The sequence below is a fragment of the Amblyomma americanum genome, chromosome 8, assembly GCF_052857255.1.
Source record: "Amblyomma americanum isolate KBUSLIRL-KWMA chromosome 8, ASM5285725v1, whole genome shotgun sequence".
NCBI lineage: Eukaryota > Metazoa > Arthropoda > Arachnida > Ixodida > Ixodidae > Amblyomma > Amblyomma americanum.
This window is the reverse complement of record NC_135504.1, coordinates 79463577-79485185: the sequence shown is the minus strand read 5'-3', so window position 1 is coordinate 79485185 and position 21609 is coordinate 79463577. Positions and strand designations below refer to the sequence as shown.

General features: G+C 45.3%; 2 pseudogenes; one reads left to right on the top strand and one right to left on the bottom strand.

Annotated features, from left to right (window-relative positions):
• The first annotated feature begins 5142 nt into the window (after nucleotides 1–5142).
• LOC144102534 (uncharacterized) lies at nucleotides 5143–6943 on the top strand (annotated as a pseudogene).
• A 1327-nt stretch (nucleotides 6944–8270) lies between these two features.
• On the bottom strand, nucleotides 8271–20925 carry LOC144102533 (uncharacterized; annotated as a pseudogene).
• Between the last annotated feature and the right edge of the window lie 684 nt (nucleotides 20926–21609).

Here is a 21609-nt window from a genome sequence, read left to right as displayed (position 1 = left end):
TGCTGTGCGATGAGAGTGCACCTTAAAGATCACCAGGTGGTCGGAATTATTCGGGAGCCCTTCACTACGGCACCTCTTTCTACCTTTGTTCTCTCAGACCCTCATTTATCCATTATCTTACGGCGCCGTTCAGGTGTCCGCCGAGATGTGAGACAGATTCTTCGTCATTTCCTTTCTCCAAAAAACAATTTTCAGTTTTATTCACTACGACTTCCTTGGCACTAAGCCGCAGATTGAATGTTATAAAATTCGTGCGATGATATTTTGTAAAGAGTTAAGACAAAAACCGCTCAATATTACAAGCGGTCTTCAGTGAAACTTCCTCTCTGCGCTGGAGCCTCCGCTAAGAGAATCAAGAATAGGCAAGTATGTAAAGTAAATAAGACAGAAGCGCTTTACCGGTGACTGCATTCAGTGGCGAAAAGAGAGCGCTCCGAAAAAATTTTTAAGAGCCAAATTTCGAATTTTGCGGATACATTTTTGCGCACTGAATACGAAAGCGCTGAGAATACAAAAATTCCTTTGCGATGACGGAAGGAACAGGGAGCCTTGCTCCCAATTGGTGCCATACAAAACCACACGATGAAAATTTCATTTGTAAAAATTGTACAGCAAAACTCGAGGCGCCATTCAACTAAAAGATGGCTGTAATGACATGCGACACATAATTAGACACCGGTTAAGCATCGTTATGTCGAAAAATATTTCCAAATGGACCATATAGCCTCAATTACAGGCCGCTGGTAAAGAGGCTCCGGTCAGAGGGAACTGTTGCCTAGTGTCATAATCCGAAGAAGTTATCTTTGGCTATGGACAGCGAAAACGCTAAACTAATACCGAAAGAGATTTCCCAGAAAGATTGAAAGAGAAGATTATTCGCTACTCGAAATATGGATTTTAGTTCAGGCTCCGGTACGCTAACTGCCATTGGCAGAGCTGTCCGAAGCAAGCAGGTTATCTACCAGAAGCAGAAGGTACTATGAGCACCGCCGGCTATCGAATCATGGCAGATTCATCCACTATACTCTGCAAAATCTACACTAACTTTTCACTCCGCGGATGAAACTCTACACACCTTTATGAACACAACCAAAAGACTGTTTGACTAGCCTTCCTGGACACTTTTGCTCGGAAGTAAAGGCAGAGAACATTGTTATAAGTTACGATGACGTTATAAGCCAGATGGACCGAAACCGTCGTAAACAAAGGAAAGGTTTATATATGAACAAAATCTGTTATTCCACATTTCTGAAATAGACCACAGGAATCCGTATTTACACTGTTAGAGAAGAGCGTTCCTACCCGCTGTTTAGGACCTGACAAAGCTGCGCCTACGCAAACGACTGCGCTCCACCTCACCGCGCTGTGAAAATTAGTCGCCGTAGTAGCCTGACTATATGTACTGGAGTTCCTAGAGAAAAAGAAAATGTTAGTGTCGAACTTTATGCCTGCAAGTCAGTCATGGTGAAAGCTTTCTGTTGCATTTAATTTCGATTATTTTACTTACCATTTAAAATGGCTCAGTGGTAAAGATGATCGTCTACTCAGGCGGAGTACACACATTCGGACCCGGCCGCGGCGGCCGCGTTTCGGTGGAGGCGAAACAGAAACGGCGCCGACGTGCTGTGCGATGTCCGTAGGGCTATTTTTTTTAACCTACAGTTCGTGCAAGCTGGCGTAGGCTAGTGGATGGTGTGGCCTAAGCCATGACGTGAGGCGCTGCACTCGTCTGCACGAGCGTCAGCCAATAGCGTGATACCGAGCGTCGCCGTTTTCGGGAGCAGACAACAAGCTCTGAATGTATGGGTCGGCGTAATGTATTACAATGAAATAAACAATTATATACTGCAAAACGTTTTTGTGTGGCATTTATTAGGGTAGAGAAATAATATTAATAATAATGATAATTGGATTTTAGAGAAATGAAATGGCGCAGTATCTGTCTCATATATCGTTGGACACCTGAACCACACCGTAAGGGAAGGGGTAAAGGAGGGAGTCAAAGAAAAGAAGAAGAGGTGCCGTATTGGAGGGCTCCGGAATAATTTCTACCACCTAGGGATTTTTAACGTGCACTGACATCGCACAGCACACGGGCGACTTACCGTTTTTCTTCCATGAAAGCGCAGCCGCCGCGGTGGGGTTCGAACCCGGGAACTGCAAAGGACATTTTTGTTTCCCCTTAAATGGAGCGCAAACCCACAAACCTGCCTGCTCAGCGGATGCATGGAGTGTACCACGCAGCTGTCACTAAATTTCTTGCACAGTAAGTCGGATGACCCGCTGCGGTCGCTCAGTGGTTAGGGCGCTCGGCTACTGATCCGGAGCTCCCGGGTTCGAACCCAACTGCGGCAGCTGCGTTTCGGTGGAGGCGAAATGCTAAGGCGCCCGTGTGCTGTGCATTGTCAGTGACGTTAAAGATAATAATAATAATTGGTTTTGGGGGAAAGTAAATGGCGCAGTATCTGTCTCATATATCGCTGGACAACTGAACCGCGCCGTAAGGGAAGGGATAAAGGAGGGAGTGAAAGATGAAAGGACGAGGTGCCGTAGTGGAGGGCTCCGGAATAATTTCGACCACCTGGGGATCTTTAACGTGCACTGACATCGCACAGCACACGAGCGCCTCAGCGTTTTTCCTCAATAAAAACGGAGCCGCCGCGGTCGGGTTCGAACCCGAGATCTCCGGTTCAGTAGTCGAGCGCCCTAACCACTGAGCTACCGCGGCAGGTCACGTTAAAGATCTCCAGGTGGTCGAAATTATTCCGCAGTCCTCCACTACGGCACCTCCTTCTTCCTTTCTTCTTTCACTCCCTTCTTTATCCATTCCCTTGCGGCGCGGTTCAGGTGTCCAACGATATATAAGAAAGATACTGCACCATTTCGTTTCCCCCAAAACCAATTATTATTATTATTATTATTAAGTCGGATGATGGGTCGATGACGAGTTCTTCATGCGAAATAGCATCCATGCTTCTGTCATGACTAGGGGAACAGCGTTATCCGCCGCGTTGAAATTGAAACCGGCGATCCGCGGCATGTGGGCGCGACTTTCGATGGCTGTTTCTCGGCTCACAGCCAGTGGGCTGACCGACCGCTTTGGAACGCCGCCGTATTAATACGCAGACGTCAAAGACGATACTGAAAGCGTAGTGAGCTTTGCAGTAACATACATAGATACCTTTATGGTTTATGGTTTACGGCGGGGTTTAACGTCCGAAAGCGACTCAGGCTATGAGAGACGCCGTAGTGGACGGCTCCGGAAATTTCGACCACCTGGGGTTCTTTAACGTGAACTCACATCGCACAGTATACGGGCCTCTAGAATTTCGCCTCCACACATATACGTAGATTACCATGTATGCAAATATATTTTTCACGCGAGTCGCCCAGCGCTGATACCAACAGAACGAACTCGGCGTATACCTAAACGCGAAGTAGCGTTCAGCAGAGTACAATACGCACTTTCAGTCGCGCAAGCGATTTCATCTTCGTCAAAGGTAAGATTGCCACTCTTAGATGCATGGGTGCACCGCCACAACGCTACCATCGTCCTCGCGGACGAATTTCACGGACTTGCGAGGCTGCTGCTCCAGCCGCAGGTGGCATTTCCCGTCAGAAAATGGCGTTGTGCATTTCAAGCGCGCACCTTCTTTTTTCGTCTGCTAGCCTACACCTCCAAACAAAGCGGTGTAGAAAGTGTACTTTTCGTTCAACACTACCCGTAAAAGAAATGCGTTCGTGTAGGTGGGCGGAGCTACACTTTTTCTACACTGGCAAAAAAGAAGAAAACATGCTACACTGGCTACGTTTGGGTAATTAAAATGACCCTAGCGCACGTTAAAGCTACCCAGGTAGTCGGGATTATTTCTGGGACTTCTTCTAAGGCACCTCTTTCTCTATCTTCTTTCATTCCTTCCTTTATTCCTTTCATTACGGCGCGGCTCGGGTGTCCACCGAAAATTGTGAAACAGTTACTGCGTCATTTCCTTTCCTCAAAACCAATTTCATTTTATTTTGTTTTTTCTGGTGTTAGATGGGGTGCATTTTTTGTCTCCCACGTTCCGCGCTGATCTGCTCAATGGACCATTTGCCGAAAAGTTTCTGCGCATGCGCAGCGACGGCGCAGCCAGCGCCCTCTATAGGCGATTTGGTTTTGGTTGGAAAACACGAGCCGGCCGTGCAGTCCTACGCTGTAGTGCGGCGACTGATGTGAGCTGCTTGCCTCGCTTTTGCCGCGTGTATGAAAATGCCAGCTCACCGTGTGGCCTAGGGTTGCACGAATTGCTTCATTGAGAAAGAAAGCACGAAGTTCTACATGTTCTCGTCCGCGAGGCTACGCGCCGAAAAGAGAGCGGCGTGGATAACGGCTGTGAGAAGAATGCAGATGGCTCGTCATGGGAGCCGAACGAACATTCTCGGATCTGCAGCTGGCATTTTATAAAGGTACGGCACTTTTAAACGCTTATGCATAGGTTTGTATGATTAGAAACAACGTTCAATGCAGGACGGCCGTCAAAATTCGAGAACCATCCTGACTTCGTTCCAAGTGTCTTCAACTACGTAAGGAGTCCCGGTGATGCTGCTGTGCTTCGTCATAGCCGATGGCTGAAACGAGATAAAGGTAAGCGCTACTTTTTGTGTTGATTTCTCGCGGGATATAGAAGTATCAACGCAGAACTGGGGAGCACATGTAATGCATTGTTCGCGTCTCTTATTTTGTGGTCGCTTTCATCGTCAGTGGGATGAGCCTGTAAACGCTTGTCGTGATTTGCAGTGGCTAGCGTAGTGTGGCCGTCACCAGTTGCGTGGTTTAGAGAACCCGCACGGCGAAAGCCGCGCAATTACCGCGTGTAGATTTATTACCCAGTCGATAAATATTGCCAATGATACCCGCTTTTATGAAGTGCTTTTAGATTACAAAGTTGGACATTTTCAAAGTTGTGAATGCCAATGCAATGCCTGCATTGAAAATATTTTCACTGTATTTCTCTGACCTACAATATGTGGCTGCTGTGAATTTCTCACCCTCATTGCTTGTATTGAGCAGTATGTTTACTGCATAACCGCTGTTTCGTGGTTGTAGGGGAACTTGAAACGCCAGCGCGTGCAGCAAAAAGACGTGTAGCTGCTCCTGATTATATGGCAGAGTTTCAGCAGCCTGCTAATGGTGAGCTTGCATGTGCTTTGCAGACTGTAATGCTCTGAGCTTTTGCCCATATCGTGTTGTGAACACTGTAGCTGCTTGTTGCACCTGGCCTTCCTTCTGCTGCAGTATACTCACATAGCACAGTCAATGTTATGCATAAAGGGTTTCTCCAGCTTCTGAGTGCCAGCTGTTGTTGCTTGCAGGGAATCTTGACATGGACACAAATGCGGCACAAGATAGCAGGGCAGATGACAACTCATTGGCACTACAGTTGCCTGCAAATCGTGAGTTTGCACATGTTTGATCAGCCGTTGCTGTTCTTGTGGGTCTGCGCTGGACCGAGAAGCCTCCCAGGTTTTTCCAGATTCTGAGTGCTAGCCATTGTCTTGCTCGCAGAAAATCCTGACGTGGCTACAAGTTCTCCTCGGGACGTCACAACGGCTTAGGAGGACACAGTAGAGTTACAGCAGCCTGAAAATGGTGAGTTTGCACCCGCTTTGCAGAATGAAATGCTTTTCTGAGCTTTTGCTCACACCATGGTGCGAACGCTGTGGCTGCTTGTTGCAGATGGCCTGCTTCTGCCGCGAGAAACTCATCAACTAGAAATTAATAATAGAGCTCTTTTGTTAGAGAGTATGTGTTCTAGTATGCTTGCAGAGGGAGCTCTAAAGTTCTTTAAGTGCGCTTTTTTCTGCGCTGCTTGCAGGTATCAAGGAGCCCACCTGGCCAGATTGCTGTTGTCAAGTCTGCGCACTTAACAGGGTGAAAGACTTGGAGCAGACTATGGGAGAGTCACAGAAGCTGATTCTCCGATTGCGGAATGAAAATGCAAAGCTCGAGATGCGGCTGGATGTAGCCATGTCAAGTTTTCTCTCCTTGAGTATACTTGACACTCCGAAGAAGTGCATGTATTATACTAGGCTGCCAAATGTCGAAGTTTTCACACTCTACTAGAATACTTTGCACCGCGTGCTAGGAAAATGATGTACTGGGGCTCTGATAAGAAGCAGAAGGATAAACCACGGGGCAATCGAAAACAAAGTTATCTGGGCAATGAGATTTTGATGGTGTTAGTACGGCTCAGGACAGGTATGCAAGGCCAAGAACTGGCTCGGAATTTCCTGATATCTGAAAGTCAAGTTAGCCGCACTTTCTCCACGTGGATCAACTTTTTACAACGAGAACTTAGGCACCTGACAACATTCCCAACTCGAGAAGATATAGGACCCCACCTACCTAACTCCTTCCACGATTTTCCCGACACCCGTCTTGTCCTTGATGCCACGGAGGTGAGAATACAGCGGCCCTCAGCAATGAATGCACAACGCCAAACTTTCTCTCCCTACAAACACTACAACACCTATAAGGTGCTTATTGGCTGTACACCAGATGGGTACATCTCACAAGTGTCGCGTGTATGGGGGGGGGGGGGGGGGTTCTAGCTCCGATAAAGCTATCCTGGAAGCCAGTGGCCTTCTTGACAAGCTGGATGCAGGTGACGCTATAATGGTGGACAAAGGCTTCACGTTCCCATACTTTCCACCAGGTATAAAAGTTTATCGGCCTCCATTTCGCGAGTCGCACCAAAAAAAGATGCCTGCAAAATCAGTAGATGAAACTAGGCGCATTGTTTCTGCAAGAGTGCACGTTGAAAGAGCCATTTCAAGAGTCAAATGATTTCATATGTTAGGCTAGCCCTTTTTAATCTCAATGATTGATATCGCTAAGCAGGTTTTTGAAGTTTGCTGCCTCTTAAGCAATTTCAGGCTACCATTGATAAGAGAGACAAATTGATATGGGCACGACTTGTCTGTTTGCTGAAGGAGGGCCTTTTGAAATATGAAGGATATAATCGGCTAGAGCTGACAAATGAACAAGGGAGGTGGAAGCCTCGGGCTGCTTACCAAACTTTCGACATGACGACTTGCCTCCTCTTGTCGAAACGTTGGCAAGCACCCTGAAGTTTTCCTCTCGGTTTTTGACTTTGCGAGTGTCAAGGAGCTTTATGCCTGCCCTCTCTCTACCACTGATCTGACGAAGTTAGGGAACAATGCTTTGGTAGCTGAAGGTGATGCAACAATAGAAATTTGTCTGTTGTTAGAATGCAGCATGCTTTCTGCCAATTGGGCTGAAATTGATATAACCGGGGAAACCGTTACGGTTAATTTTTTTATTCTACCTTGCATTTATACGCATACTATGATCACCGTTGTGCTGCATGACGTTACTTTCGAGAACCCCTATGCTGTTGAAATTAATCTCAAGCTTTTCAATACATCTCGCAGCTATACGCCACTTCAAACCCCACATACCATACCTTCGGTCTTAAAATGTAATGTAACAAGCAGTCTACCTTTGCTACACTGTTCCCGACTATATTTGGGAACAAAGAAATTGTAGGACGCCTAAGCTTAGCCTTTAATTGTGCAATGCGACAGCATGTTGCAGCGCTGCAAGGGAATTACTTATGCATGCCGCAGTACACAAAGACTTTTCACGAAGTCACAGACCACAACGCATTCACTAAGTCCCCTTTTATTCAGTTCGAACAAATGAGCCTACGTAGTGTTCTGTGCGTGCTCGCCTCACAATCTGAAAGACCTAGATTCGATTTTTGTATCTCCACAATTTCTTTTTTATTTGTAAGTTATCGTGTTGCAAAGCTGACACCGGCTGTTCTGCGACACGAGCTCCTTAACACTGCCGCATTAACCTACCAGTTTCTTACATCAAAACACGCATATAAAGTGCTCAAAACATTAGGTTTTATTTATTTACAAAACTGTTGGTCTCCACTTAGACCAAAGCATGTGAGGAGTCAGTAAAGTAGGAAGTTCAGAATAATTAGATGCGTCACAAACATTGAAATAAGGTGAACTACCCAATATTTTACAGCTAGAAGTTTCCACGTTAGCAGAAAACGTAAAAGAACAGAACAGTTGAAAATGAAGGCTGGAGTGAAGGATCGAGTTCGAAAAGTATGCTTGGACATATGCTTGTGCCACGATTGTTAGGAGACTTTTTGACAGTTCTATATTTCAAATCTTGAGACTGAAAAATAAAAAACACAAGATGAAATTCTCGTGCCCTACATGAGAATGATGATAGGTAGTCTGGTGTGCTACTTTAATTTCTTTATTTTTATACGCAGACCTCCAAGAGGTATGCACACGTAATACCCCTGTCTGAATTTGCTTGAGACACATACGTGCCGGACGTGTACAGCCGTCCAAGCCTTTTGACTCTCCTTGTCAGAATCTCCGGTATCAGTGCATGCTTGCTGAAGTGCAGGAGGCCTGGCAGTAGCTCCCGATTCCGGAATACTTCATTGAACTTTATTCTCTCTACATAGAGGTATGGCGGGTCTTATAGCGTGTCTCCCTCGGCCCAAATGACAAGGTCGCACCAGTTATGGCCCGTAGCTGCCATCTGGCATTGAATTTCGTAAAAATAGGCATGGTCCCGCTTCAGCTCCACACCGTCTTCAGTTAGCCTGTAGCAGAAGTTTTTGTCTAGGCAGGCCTCTCCGCATGCCATACCTTTTTGGAGAAGGGACATTTAACCTCAAGTAGGCCTTCTTCTCTATCTAAAACAACAATCCTGTCTGGTGAGGCAGCTATGAAGGGGTACTGGTTATGGACATGAAGGCCAGTTTCCTGCACTGCTACACTCAAATCATTAGCGTGCTGCAGCTTTACATAGGCCTCTACAGCATCTGCATCGTGCTCTCTGCCATAAGCAATCGCTTCAGACGTGGCTGTATAACAAGGGTACAGTAGTCCCTTTTGTAAACCATGTGGCTTGGTACAACGGCAGATCCTTTTAAAGAGTGATGCTGTTAGCCGGCGAACCCGAGCTGCATGCTACTTCTTGTTGGCTGCTTGGCCGACCGTTTCTTCGCATATATCATGCCTTTCTTCTCGGCTTAGTGGCTTGAGTGTCTGCATATATGACTGCACCTCAGTCGCTGTAGGCTCGCTCCAGAGGTCGTCACTGTCTTCTATAGCCTTTTTTTTGCATGGTGGCCTTGTCTTGGCTTTGTCGGTGGGACACAAGTACCGGAGTGCTTGCGGGTCTGGACAGGCGGATGCTAGTTTTTTTCTGAGTGACTCAATGTCGTGGGGAGTAGGGAGTGGTGTAATGGGGCAGGGGTCATAATCGCGCTTCCGCTTCCCACGTGGAGGCTTTTTGACACAGTACTTTTGGAATTTGATTACGACCAAAGGCTTCCTTGGAGCTGCCTTTTTTGCTGCAAGTGAAAGAAAAATAGGCTGCTTCAGTTGTGCAACCAAATTAATTATAAACATGGCTGTTCAATGTATAAGAAACTTTAGTTTATTGTGTCCGCTATGTTTTTTATTGAGTAAACAATGTAACAGTCTTGAATAAATTGGCATGACTTTATAAATAATCATGCAACTGTGCAGTTGTACATTTTGTGAAGGAAACAATGACGTGAACTCATGAAACAATGTGCTTTGTAGCAGTGGTCTATTGGTTTCAGCATCCACCTTATATACGGAACACCTTGGGGTTCAATCTCCGGTGTTGCCATTCGTGCATGAATGAGACCAAGTTACCCCCGCCCTTTTCTGGTGCTCAGTTTCTCGGAGGTGAAATGCATCTAAAACTGGTCTTTGACCCCACATTGAGTTAACCACTTTATGTGCACAGTTTAGCCAAGCTGCCCTTGTGCCATTGATATTTATCGTGATCATAATATGCATGCACTAAGGATTTTATAGCTCCGAACCTAGTTGAAACACAAGGCTCTTAGTGTACAGCAAGAACGGCAACGTAGCATTATAGGAGCGAGATGTTAGTAGGTGGAATGGGTGCTATACCTTCAGCAGGGACTATCCACTTGCAAAGTACATCCGTGCAAGACGGTGCATCTTCTGCCCTCGCAGCAGCACTGAATAGCAGCCCTGCCACATGTTGGCAGGTTTCGCTGAGTCTACAAGAGCAAAGAAACGCAATATTCACAGTTGCGCACAAAATCTCAGGCCAGCCATGTAACTGCAACGCGTTTCTATCTAAACTAAGCACGCGTTTTGCAACAGCGATACTTGCACGTAATAAAGACCGCGACAAGATACAAGGCGCAAAAGACGAAGCCGTTGATGAGGCCAGTAATACGCGCATCCAGCACGTTTCGAAAATGGTGCTCCTGCTATATATCGTGCTTGCTGCCAAGTGCACACAGCGCGGTCGTTCCAGAAGAGTTTTGCCAGCAACGCACGAGCGTATTGGGTAAACACCGCATGGGATATACTAGTATAAGCACTGACCATAGATGCTACATTGTCAATCTCTGCTATCTGAACAGCGGGAGCACGGGAGAGCGCAACGGCGCAACCTCGTGTACATCCGCGCATTCTCTCCTGCGGCCCGTTAGCGCGCAACGGGCAGTATCAGCACGAGCAGTATATGAGATAGTACAACGGGTCGTTTACTAATCAGTAAAGTGTGCCCAGCGGCAAAAGGTGCTGTACGAAGTTAGCAAAAACTCCTGCCTTATAAAGACAGCGTAAACATGAACATCTGTGCGCGTTAGAACTGCACCCCATTATACTGCTAAACTCGCTCGCGCATAGGCGCACATTCATGCACATTGTCATTTAGTCATTCGGCTTTCCGCACTAGAGAGACACACGTTTATAAACAAAATATCTCACCCAGCAAACAATCGCAATGCGCTCCAACGATGTGGCCCGTACCAACGACGAACCATGCGGTTGTCACGTAAACACCGGTCTTCATAGACGGTGCGCACGCCGCTCTCATCAGACCTAGTTCATCGTCAGCTGTTTCAAGGTTCACCTTCAAGTTTTTTACGTAACCTTCCTCCTTGAAGGACCAGCCGCGATGAGCCTGGCGAGTTGAGGTAGCAGAGTGCAGGTACTGCCACACGTGCTCGTTTCTCACGCTACAACGCGAAAAATCTTCGCTCAACCCCTGCAAAAATCTTCGCTCCACCCCTCCACCGCTCCACCCCTCCACCCTGCAAGCCTGCAGTCTATCGCCCCATAACAGTGATGTCTGTGGTTTACAGGGTGGTGATGCAAATTATAAAGGATAGACTGCAGGCTTGGGTGGAGAACGAGGGGGTGCTAGGGGAACTACAGAATGGGTTCCGGAAACAAAGGAGGTTGGAGGACAATCTATTTTCATTGACACAGTGTATAGAAATTGCGGAAAAGGAACATAGGCCCTTATTGCTAGCCTTTCTGGATATTAGGGGAGCCTATGACAACGTTACTCAGGAGCATTTGTGGGACATATTGGGCACATTGGATGTGGAAAATGGAGTAATTAATCTTTTAAAAGATATATATAGAGGTAACAGAGTGCTCATAAAATGGGAAAAAAATGTATCAGGGCCTGTAGAGATACAGCGGGGGCTTAGACAAGGATGTCCTCTGTCCCCTTTGTTGTTCATGTTGTACCTGCAAGGTTTGGAGGCCAAGCTAGAGGGGAGCGGACTAGGTTTCAACCTACCTTTTTTCAAGCAAGGGGAATTGATTAAACAGACATTACCGGGACTAATATATGCGGACGATCTAGTGATAATGGCTGACAACAAGGAAGACCTGCAGAAGTTGTTAGACATATGCAGTACAGAGGGAGATAGATTAGGCTTCAAGTATAGTAAGGAAAAATCTGCAGTCATGACATTTAATGAAGAGGGCGGAGAGCATAGAATACAGGAGTTCGTGCTAAAGGTAGTGAATGAGTACAAGTATCTTGGGGTGTGGATAAATAACAGTGTTGAGTATCTGACAGAGCATGAAAAATATGTAATGAATAAAGCTAGTAGGAATGCAGCTGTCATGAAAAATAGGGCACTGTGGAATTACAATAGATATGAGGTGGTAAGAGGGATCTGGAAAGGGGTGATGGTCCCTAGCCTGACCTTCGGGAATGCGGTCCTGTGTATGAGGCCAGATGTTCAAGCAAGGCTGGAAATTAGGCAACGGGGAGTAGGGAGGTTAGCTTTGGGAGCACATGGCAATACACCAAATCAGGGGGTACAGGGTGATTTGGGATGGGCGTCTTTCGAGAGCAGAGAGGCTAGCAGTAAGATAGCATTTGAGGAACGATTGAGAAGGATGGAGGAAAAGCGGTGGGCTAGGAAAGTTTTCAGATACCTGTATATAAAGAATGTTGACACGAAATGGAGAAAGCGAACTAGAAAATTGACAAGCAAATATCTGGACAGCAGTAAGGGGGCAAATCAGCAATTATCGGTTAAGAAAAAGGTTAAAGGAACAGAGAGAGCTTTGTGGAAAACAGGGATGCTGACGAAATCGGCACTAGAAACATACCGGACCTTTAAACAGGAAATTGTCAAAGAAAATATCTATGATAATTGTAGGGGAAGTTCTTTGTTGTTTGAGGCCAGCACTGGAGTTTTGCGGACTAAGAAGTATAGAGTCAGGTACCAGGAGAAAGACACTTTGTGCATTGCGTGCGGAGAGGAGGAGGAAACGGCTGAACACTTGATACTTTTCTGTAAAGGGCTTCACCCTACAGTGGAAGGCAGCGGGGCTGAATTACCCAAGGCATTGGGGTTTAGGGATAGTGAAGGGAAAGTGGATTTTAAGAGGTTAGAAGTAACCAAGCGAAGGTTATCTGATTGGTGGCTAAAAGCAAGACAGGAGTAAAATTTCACAAGACATGGCTAGGTGGCTTGAGCCACCGCCCGATGTAAAGGGTTCAGCCGTATCCATCCATCCATCCATGGTCTATTCGGTCTATCATGTTCCAGGCCGCTCTTTTAAAGCTTTTGGTTAGTTTCGCTCAGTAACCTTTCAGAGCAGTCCGTGTAGTGGGACTGCGTATAATACACGGGCAATATTTATTTATTTACTTGGAATACCCTCACAGCCTGATTGCATCAGACAGGGGAGTATTTACAAAACTAAATATAAATAGAACTTATATGAGCAGGCAAATCATAACGTATTTACAATGGTTGTTTCTCATTTAAAGATTAATTCTATACGTTTTAAAGTATGAGGCCAGCTTTTTGGAAAGGTTTCTTGAAGCGGACAAAAACAAAAAAACTAAGGGTCTGCCTTAAGAAGCTTGTTGTTTATCACAACCGAAATGTGAAAAGAGATGAAAAAAAGCTTTTGTTGTTTAAAAATGTACTAGCAATACATCCGCTGCCATTAGTCATAACGCTAGTTTATTTGTTAATTTCAAGAAAAATTGCTCTTGTGGTTATACCCATAAACACAGTAGCTCTGCAGTGAAGCAAACTAATCATGAAAGCATCAACTGTCAGCACACCCCTCTGTGCTGTGCAGCAGCTGGCTAGAGCCGTCATACACGAGGAGCTCCAGGACCATCTCCTCGTGTACACCGACGGCTCAGTGGCCCGCGACAGCTGCTCTCTTGCTGCGGCGGCCACCATCCCCGCCCTGCGACTGCACAGCCAGCAACACGCAGCCTTCCTGGGCTCCTTCACCAAGGCGGAGTTGATGGGGATCCGGCTCGGGCTGGACCTGCTGCTCACCCTCGGCCCTCCGCCGCCAAGGAGTGCTCTGCTGTGCGACTCCCGCGCCGCCCTCAGCCCCCTGCAATCTAACGGCCGCGGTACCCCACTAGTGCGGGAAATTCGCTCGCGCATCGAGCGCCTCGCGCAGCGAGGTTGTGCCGTGCGTGCACAGTGGGTGCCCGGTCACTGCGGCATCGCCGGCAACGAAGAAGCTGACGACCTCGCTGCTGCACACCAACTACCTGCCAGCGATCTGCCCCTTGCGCTGGAGGACGTGCGTGCGGCCATCCACGACCATCTCCGAAAGCAGCACCCCGACCCACGCATCGCGGGAGGTGAGCGCATCGACAGTGTCACCGGCTGTCGCGCACTTACACGGTCACAACGTGCCATGATCCTCCGCGCGCGCATTGGCTGCGTGTGGCCCGGGGAACGACGGGTGCGTCACGGAATCGTGACGAGTGATGTGTGTGACGGATGCGGTTCAGTGGAAACACTAGAACACCTGCTCCTTCGCTGTTCCGCGTTCGCCGATGCTCGTCGCGATATTCTCGCGGCCTATATTGCGCAGGGCATACTACCAGACTCCATCAAGACGCTATTGTGGCCGCAGGGCAGTGCGCGCACTCGTGAGCGAACTTTGGTGAGCCTCTGTGCATTCCTCGAACACACGGGCTTGACGTCCCGTCTGTTCTTCGTCAGGTAGTTACACGCAGTGACCGAACGCTCCGCGAGTTCTACCTTGAACGATTAATAACTGGACGCCCCACTCTAGTTGTAACCAACACAGTGCTGTGCGCGTGTGTGATTTAATTCCTCTAAAATGAACTAATCAGGCGCACAACCTGGACACATTTCTTATTGTGTAAATAGTTTGTACATATTACTTCTCCCCCTGTCCTCTATTCCTGTCCCCTCACCTCTTTCATTTCATTTCTCCATTCTGCCTGCTGTCCTTTATTTCCGCTGCCCCAGCTCAGGTGCTTCAGTATCGATGGCAGATGCCGGGGCTAGCAAAAATCTTTTCCTTCCTTTTTACTATTATTTTTAATAAAACCACTACCACCACCGTATGTAATAGTGGAATGAACCAAAAGAATTTTTTTCATAATCATTTTGAGAAACAGTGCATCAGTGAGAAAACGAATCACACAATCTGTTTATTGTCGTTCGTTGCTCAGCTAGATATGCAAGAAATAAGTGTACACTGTTTCAATAAAACACATTTTACAGGGATGAAGTTACGATTGCTTGCGCAACAGGAATGCAGAAAGCGATTTTCGAGAAAGATAATTAGGAATAACTACAAAAGCTATAACCCAACCCTAACGAAAATGCCATATCTGGACTTATATAAAAAAACAAATCTGGCATATCAGGAATTTGGCACATATGACACATCTGGACACATCGGGGCCAGATAAAACATATCTGCCTAATTCCTGATTTAAAGTACCAGATATGACATATCTGGTCAGGTATGCCATATCTGCCCAAATTCCTGATTTAAAGTACCAGACATGGCATATCTGGTCAGGTATGCCATATCTGCCAAATTCCTGATTTGGAGTGCCAGATATGGCATGTTTGGTCAGATATCTGCCCAATTCATGATTTCAAGTACGAGATCTGTCCCAGATATGGCATATCTGGCCCAAAACCTACATGCTTAAATGCGGATGCTGTCCGATTCGCTGCGCCTAATATGATCTCCATGACCTTTTCTGTGTTGCACATATATCTGGGCACCATTTCTGCCCAGTGTTGACTTTCCTGCAGATGCGATATGCATATGAATACAAATCAGCAACGGTACCATTTTTATTGACTGACTATATAGGCGCCCAGGCCTGCAGTACAGTGGATACAGGGTAAGCCACGCACAATAGTCACAAGAAGACGAAAGTGGCTGTAGTTCAAGAAGGCTAAATGAATACGGGGTAAGCCATGCACGATAGTCGCGATAAGATGAAAGGCAGCTGTGTCAAGCTGCTTTTTCGCTACGCACGAAAGGCTGGCTTTTGGAGCATACAAAAGGGTTTATGCTGCCCTCAGGGAACCTTGGTGACAGTAATCAATCGATCAAGCGGCGAGCCGTCTGCACGCAGCTGAACACTAACGGTGAGCGCTCTTACTCCCCCCTCCGTAGTGCCACAAAAGATTATCCAGGAAGCTAGCTTATTGAAGTTCTTATACGAGTAGCAATTGCCTATGCACTTAAGATAATATAGAGGGTAAATTCGGATGAAAAATTCTTTTTTTCGACGAACGAGTGCAACCCAGCACACGCGTCTTCTCCTCCCGGTCGCGTTAGTCGGCCTTAAAATGTGCTTCTCAGCAAATTTATGAGGGTATGGTTGTACCACGTAATACAGGACTGGGCCCAGCTATTTTTTGGCGTGATAAATGCTCAAGAAGAAGGCGCAAAGTTTCATCTTGACGACGCGCACAGATACCGGAGTCGTCGAACCACCCCCGCCTTCCTGACGGGGATACGTGCGCCTCCGTGATTGGCGCGCACGTCGTGCTCAACTGAAGATCTGAGCAAAATGTGCAGTGAAAAGCTCAAGCAGCTGTTTCCTGCACAGATAGCTGCTTTGCCTTTTAACCGCGCATTTCGCTCAGCTTTGTTCCCAAAGACTGCAAAATTATCTTCTCCGAGAATTCCCACCCCTTCTTCGCGGCCGTGGTCTTGGTGTAGGCTGAAATAGATAAAAACCACAGTTAATTAACACATGACATACTATAAGTGCTTGTCATTTTTAGTATATCTTCCTTTATATCTACTTCAGCCAAATTATTCCTTGCAGACATGTATCAATTTAACAGATTCTGTACAACTAAATGACTTGAACGTGCGCTTTGAAAGTAACTGCTGCAAAATAAATTAGTGTATATTTCAGCTCTGTTTGTGAGCACTTATTTTTCTTCAAATGAGCAAAGAGCAACAGGATACAATAATTTATATCAGATATAGAGGCAGGATGCTTTGATTTAAAAACATGCACATCTTCCATGGAAGTGAAATCTGTATGTGTGGGCTCAACAAAAAAATTGCTTAATTATTGGAAGTGCTTTTTTATTCTCCTGAAGTGCCAACGAGCAACACAAGTAGCGACGTGACAGCCACAGTTTCAGTTTTCAAACGTATGGTAACACATGTGCATGAGGTTTATCGTCCCAAAGCAAATTTGGGAGATTTTGCACCACCAATCCAAAGACCTTCACTACAGCACCTACGATATGCAATTTCGACCGCAGTGGATTTTTTAAAGTGCACTACCATCGCGCAGTACTTTCCCAAAAATTTAAGCCCTAATTTAACCTTATTATACTTATGAAAAGTTCCTAATATGACAAGTTTCCAATTAACACATTCTAGTGGAGGATGCAGGCCACTTATCACCACAAACTTCATAATATCATCTGCCTGTCTAACTTCCTGCTCCCAAGCTGTGCTTGCCTTCATTCCCTTCAAATCCATTCCTTTACCTTAAATGATTATGCATTGATTATTTTGACTTGGCATTATACACCCTGCTCATTCTGTAAAATTTGAAAAAAATATTGATGGTGCAAACCTTGCCAATCAATACAGATTTGCGTGTACGCTGGGCAGGCTTTGGGGAAACAGCCAGCTGGTTTGTCACAAAATGATAAACAATGCATCACAGCAACAATTAAAGGATATCATATATTTTAGCACTCATAATCCATCTTGCTCATACAGCCAGTGCAATCAGTTAATTTGTCTCATCAGTAAACAGCAATAAATGACAAAAAACTGTGTAGTACACCTCCAACAATGAGCAAGGGCACCCAAAGACTAAGGCAGAAAAAAGAAAGCAGCTAATTCAGCAGAAACGAAACAGCCGCAGATTGAAAAATGCAGGAACTCACACAAAATGGCTCTGACCGCAGCTGGCTCCAGCGGTGGCCGTTGCTCATTAGGCCTGTGCGTCCCCTTGGCACGATTGCCTTTCACTGAGCAAGTCAGCAGAGCTTGCTCCGTAAACACAGCTGTCAGCCGGCCACGGGCAGTCGCTGTCGCAGTCTTCGATTGTTCAATGTTTTCGACGGACAATGTCGCCACAAAAACACCACATCCAGGCTCCAACTCCTTTACCTGCAAAAACAAAGCACACACCAAATAAAGTTAAGTTTCATGTTCAAATCTAACCTAACAGTGCCATTAAAATTCCTTAAGTGGACATTGAGGAAAAATAGCTTGTATCAACAGGCTACTGCATTCTAATAAAAAGGAGACCACTTCTACAGCAAACTGAGTTATAATAAGTTAAAAAGAACAAAAGCTACTGGGGGCCCTTAAGTCTCCTTACATTCTGAGAATGCGTAACCATTAAGTGCTACTGTTTCATTTTCTGTTGCTTTTTTTAACCAAGTTGAATGCGCTTTTGCATGGTTTTTGCGTGGTTCAGCATTTAATTTTGGATTCTACTCATCAAGAGTTTTTCAATGTTATATGATATGACACTGTAGCCTACAGTTCAATTGTTAATCACAATTAACTAATGGGTAACCAAGACCTGTAATTAGGCATCTCCAACTAAATTCGACATAAGCTATTAAATCATATACGATTTGATGCTGTAGCTTAATGTTAAATTTTTAATCACAGATAACTAATTAATGTTAATTAAGACCTAGAGTTAGTTCAGTGCAGTTACACTTGACAGAAGCTATCCAATGATATAACACTTATGCTTCACATAAGCTACACAGCCACTATTCTGTACATATACGCCGTGCACACATGAGCCATGTTTTGCATTAAAATATAGGTGTTGCCATGAGTGCCCAATTTCTCATAAAAACGAGTGTCGACATAAATTTTCAATCCTGGATCTGAGCACCTAGGCTGTCGCAACTAGTTGTTTTCGGTGCAGATGCATGTCTGAATCAAGTGACAGGAATATTTTGAATTGAATTTCCGCAGGCATAATAATAATAATTGGTTTTTGGAAAGGAAATGGCGCAGTATCTGTCTCATATATCTTTGGACACCTGAACCGCACCATAAGGGAAGGGATAGAGGAGGGAGTGAAAGAAGAAAGGACGAAAGAGGTGCCGTAGTGCGGAATAATTTCGACCACATGGGGATCTTTAACGTGCACTGACATCGCATAGCACACGGGTGCCTTAGCGTTTTTCCTCCATAAAAACGCATCCGCCATGGTCGGGTTTAAAACCGGGAACTCCAGATCAGTAGCCGAGCGCCCTAACCACTGAGCCACCGCGGCGGGGCTATTTCCTCATGCATAAATGTGTTTTAATGTGGCTAGACAAAAGTCACTACAGAAACAGTGTTTACTCAGCGCAATCACTGGATAGAGTTCTCTTGATTGGTGATGGAGCGAAAGCTCTTTCACCATGGCTGCATATGACCCAGAAGTTGGGTGCACCATTCCAAACTGCTATTCTGAGCCTCTATTGTTTATACACATGAAAATTGGCTTCCTTTCACACTTCTTGTGCAAAACTAGAAGCTTGGCAATTTCCTACTATTCTGCAGTGAAACGTGAAAGGAGGCAAGTGGCTTTATTAGGACCACATGTGTCCCCAGTGCTGCACCTTTTCTGCCTCAAAAACGGTAGGGCAGCCAAGGTGAAGTGCCTTTGCTATGCAGAGAAGTTGACTTGTGCAAAGGGTCTATATATTTCTTGTGAATCAAAATGATACTGCGCGCATACAGCACAAGAGTTTGATAAAGTTGGCATAACATCTTTTCAATTTAGGTGTACATGAGTGAGCGTGTCTCTACCCCTTGGTTTAATAATACTTTAAAACACCTCAATAATGAGAAGAAAAGGCTTTTTAGGGCTGCCAGAAGAAATAATAACCTTAGCACGTGAAGGATATATTACGAAGCCGAAAAGGTTTATAACGCCCAAGTTTTTAAATCTAAGCAAACATTTTTTAACACCACACTCCTCGGAATGTTGCGTACAAACCCTCGTCAGTTTTGGAAATGCATTAATCCTAACCCTAGCAACACAACACTTCGCGACAATGATAACACTGCAGTTGCCGAACAGGATGTTGCCGAAGTGCTTAACCAAACATTTAGTTCTGTATTTACTCGTGAACAAGACAGTGATCTACCCAATTTTCACGCAAACCAGCACAGATTCATAAAGAACCTTTCTTGTGGTACATAATTAGTTCTATTTATTAATGACATAAGCGCTAAACTTGATCTCAACATTACAGTGGACACCCTCTTTTTAGACTTCGAAAAAGCCTTTGGCAAAGTTCCACACAAGCGGCTTTTTTTGAAACTCTCACACCTTAATCTCAATTCCCTTGTTCTTGCCTGGATTCGTAACTTTCTGACTAACCGGCAACAGTTTGTTTTTGCTAATAAATGTTCATCCTCCCCCTCTTCTGTTATTTCTGGGGTACCCGAAGGCACAGTCCTCGGGCCCCTTCTTTTTCTCATTTATATAAACGATCTACCAACTGACATACGCTCTAACATACGCTTGTTCGCTGATGATTGCGTTGTTTACCGTCCTATACTCACTAACAATGATCACCAGCTCCTTCAATCTGACATAGATTGCATATTATCTTGGTGTGATAAATGGCTAATGTCGCTTAACGTGAAAAAAACTTCTTTCCTTTCCTTCCACAGGCATCACTCTGACCCATCTTCAAAGTACTTTATTGCTAACTCAGAAATCACCGCTGTAAGAACTTAAAAATACTTAGGTCTACATTTACCGCATGATCTTAGGTGGTCGTACAATGTCACACAAATTTCAAAGGAAGCTGATCGCGTCCTCGGGTATTTTCGGCAAACGTTACGTCTAGCACCACTATCGTCGAAATCACTAGCATATCGAACATTTGTATGGCCTAAACATGAGTACGCATGCGCTATTTGGGACCCTAATCAAAATAACCTTTCTAATACGCTAGAAGAAATTCAAAACCGCGCCTGTAGATTCATCTTCCCTGTTTATTCTTATCACGAAAGTGTCACCAAAACTAAAACGCAATGCTCATCTCTCAAGTTTAACTAGCCGACGTCGCATCGCAAGATTATGTCTGTATCAAGAGTTCTATTATCATGTACCGCACGACTCTGTTATCATCCCAGCCTACCGCACCTCAAGCCGCACGAACCATGAAAAAACCACCTATCCTCCGCCTGCCAGCACATCTGCTCATCTGTCCTCATTTTTTGTACGCACCGCAAAAGACTGGGTTGACTTACCCGGCCACGTCGTGCTTCATACGGATCCATCACTATTGAAGTCATCGATTGAAGCAATATTATGCCGTTACCCACTCCCTCATGTAATACCCCTTCAATGGGGCCTTTGAGGTAGTAATCAATCAATAAATAAACAAATAACATCATATACAACTAAGCCATTTCTTGCTGCCAACGAAGGGAGCATGAATATGCTCGTTTGTCCTGCACTGGTTGTTGCTTTGCTTATGCAAACATAGCTGTGTGCACCAGTATTTTCTGTAAGAAAGCTGGAACCTGTAATGTGCGGGATTTGTGCACTTTATATCTCTTGGCAGGAAAAGAGTTCAGGAAAGATTTGTGTCTGGCAGCATTGATCTCACAGGCCATGAAAAAGCCAAAACACAGGCTAGTTGCTCTATGGTTAAACAAAAACAGCTGCTGCACATCCCCAGTCATTTTCGTTTGTTTTGTAGCAGTGTGGCACAAACTGAATCTTACAGGCGCACATCACGCCCCAAGTGAGGGAAAATGAGCGACTAAAAAAGAAATAACCTTTCCTTTGCATGAGCATAAAGGAGAAATAGATCTCTACTTGCAGAATGTGTAGGAGAGTTCACCAATGTTTCATGACAATATTCAGTAACTCTCTAGTCAAGCATGTAAACCTAAATGTATACCAGAATAATTTTTCCTCATGAACAAAGAACTAACTTGTATAAATTGTACCCTCAC